At 40.5% G+C, this 2857-nt stretch overlaps 1 long non-coding RNA gene across 1 annotated transcript; it reads left to right on the top strand.

Moving 5' to 3' along the window:
- The first annotated feature begins 1250 nt into the window (after nucleotides 1-1250).
- On the top strand, nucleotides 1251-2105 carry LOC137651949 (uncharacterized). The gene is made up of 2 exons (XR_011046139.1): nucleotides 1251-1544; nucleotides 1865-2105. It is a non-coding gene; the product is annotated as an uncharacterized lncRNA (long non-coding RNA).
- The last annotated feature ends 752 nt before the right edge of the window (nucleotides 2106-2857 follow it).

Genomic DNA, 2857 nt, shown 5'->3' with positions numbered 1-2857 from the left:
AGTTCTCATAAGATTGGTCCTGGACAACGAAGTGATAGTAAAATGTTTAAATCGACAAGGCTCGAGATCACCTCACATCAATCATGTGATGTTAGCCATCTTCCACCTGGCAAGGAAGAGAAGATGGCACTTATCAGCAGTTCACCTGCAAGGGTTCCGCAATGTAACAGCGGACACTCTATCCAGGCGAAAGCCGATAGAGACAGAATGGTCCCTAGACGCTGACTCATTCTCCTTCATCTCAAAAAAAAGTCCCGGAACTGCAGATCGATCTCTTCACGACGAGCGACAACAAGAAACTACCTCGTTATGTAGCCCCTTACATGGACCCTCAAGCAGAAGCGATAGACGCCATGTCTCTCGACTGGAACAGATGGAATTGGATTTAGCTATTTCCACCAACCAATCTCCTAAAAGTCCTCGACAAGCTAAGATCCTTCAGAGGGCCAGCAGCAGTAGTGGCCCCCAAATGGCCCAAAAGCAATTGGTTCCCTCTAGTTCTAGAATTGAAACTGAAGCTGTATCCTCTGCCGAACCCAGTTTTATCCTGACTGGTTCAGAAGTCGACTGTTTACGCTTCATCCCCGAGAACCAACAACCTACATCTCATGATTCTTTCGCCCTAGCAGCGAACAAAAGTTTGGGATCTCGAAGGACAAGGTCGATTTCATTGTAGAGTACAAGTCAAGTTCAACTAGGAGACAACATGAATCATCTTGGAAGAAATGGGTATCCTTTGTGAAAACAAGGAGACCAACAGAAATTTTAACAGATTTCTGTCTCTCTTTCTTCAGCTACCTACTTGAACAAGGCCTGACTTCCACTACGATAACTACGTGTAAGTCGGCCCTGACTAGACCTCTTCTATACGCCTTTGAGGTGGACCTCACAAGCGAAACCTTCAATAAGATGCCAAAAGCATGCACTAGACTAGTGTTTCTCAACGTGGGCCATATGAGATTTTTTCAGGGGCCACAAGGCAAAATTTGAAAAATGGGGGGCCATGGGGGGCCACAGAAAATTTAGGACCCACAAAATATATAAATGTGTAATATTTTGAAATAAATCATTAATATGCTTGAGTTTAGTTTGAACATCATTCAATTCAATATACCAGGTAATTTTTGCAGACAGTGAAATATTCAATAATCTCTTCACTCTCTCTCTCTCTCTCTAGCTGGCAGAGTGGTAAAAGGCTGAACTATGACCCTTGACAAAAACCATTAACTCTCTCTCTCTTTCTCTCTCTCTCTCTCTCTCTCCCTCTCTCTCTCTCTCTCTCTCTCTCTCTCTCTCTCTCTCTCTCTCTCTCTCTCTCTCCCTCTCTCTAGCAGGCAGAGTGGTAAAAGACTGAACTATCAAAGATTATGCTGACTGGTAAACTTCCGAACGACAACCATTAAGATGTTTATAAACAATTTTAACAGCAACGGTATATGGGTTATAATATAACCGTTATATTGTTTCTTCTTCAATAATAGATCCGTCTTTCAGTTTAACATAGACTTGCGAGGAAGAGACTTGATTTAAGTTCTACCAAAGAGGTTTGTGAAAGATAACTTTATATCCACATACGTATGTACATACAAACATACATTTATACTTACATACAGTGTACAAACATACATTTATACTTACATACACAGTCTCTTTCATGTACACTCAGTACACACACACACATACTTGTCATGAATTTTATTTATCTATTCACTTTATTTGTTATTGAGGGAGGGGTAAGAGTATCTTTTATGGCTAATAACTTTTGCTTTTTTATTTGCTTGTTTGAATATGTGGAGGGCAATGATTTCCCAGACAATAATAGCGGTACTGAGTTTTAATGAGTTTTGTTTGTTTTTTATTTTAGATAAGCATGACCAGTCCAGCTAAGAAAAAATGCAGACAGTATTCTGTCGAATATCTTGCTTTTGGATTCATTGAATCTCCACAAAATACTACAATGCCTATGTGCCTGCTGTGTATGACCTCACTCTCAAATGAAAGTATGCGTCCCAGCAAACTGAAAAAGCATCTGGAGACTGCACATAAAGACAAGAAAGACAAGCCGCTAGATTTCTTCAAGAAATTACGTGATGAGTTCCAAGGAAGGATGACAGTGAATCATATGTTTACCCAAAAAGTGGCAAAAGTAGACAGAGGGATGTTGGCTTCTTACAAGATAGCAAATTTGATTGCAAAAGCAGGTAAGCCTCATACTATCGGTGAATCTCTGATCATGCCGGCAGTGGCTGTAGTGCTTTCAACAGTCATGAATCAGAGTCCACAAGAGGTAACTAGTGTTATTCCTCTGAGCAACTCCTCAGTATCACGCCGTATTGATGAGATGGCAGCTGATGTTGAAAACCAATTAATCTCAAAACTGCAGGTGAATGATTTCTCGCTTCAACTCGACGAATCAACTTTACCTGATAATTCTGCTCTTTTGATGGCATTTGTGAGGTTTCTTGATGTAGATGAAATATGTCAAGAAATGCTTTTCGCATTGAAATTAACGACTGACACTAAAGGAGAATCCATCTTCAAAAAACTTGAGGTCTATTTTGAGGAGAACAACATTCCACTCAAAAACATTGTGGCTTGTGCAACAGATGGCGCTGCTGCTATGATAGGAAGGTATCGGGGATTCAGTGCTTATTTAAAAAAAGCTGTTCCTAATGTCGTTTGTGTGCACTGTGTTGTTCACCGGCAGCACCTGGTTGCCAAAAACCTAGCAGGACGTCTTCATGAAGCACTTGGGCATGTTATCAAGGCTGTCAACTTGATAAAAAGTAGTGCACTGAAAGATCGCCTCTTTCAGCAATTATGTGAAAAGAACAATGAAGAATTTGAAAAACTTGTG

The sequence above is a fragment of the Palaemon carinicauda genome, chromosome 13 (assembly GCF_036898095.1).
Source record: "Palaemon carinicauda isolate YSFRI2023 chromosome 13, ASM3689809v2, whole genome shotgun sequence".
Taxonomy (NCBI): Eukaryota; Metazoa; Arthropoda; class Malacostraca; order Decapoda; family Palaemonidae; genus Palaemon; species Palaemon carinicauda.
This window is presented reverse-complemented; position numbering and strand designations above follow the sequence as displayed.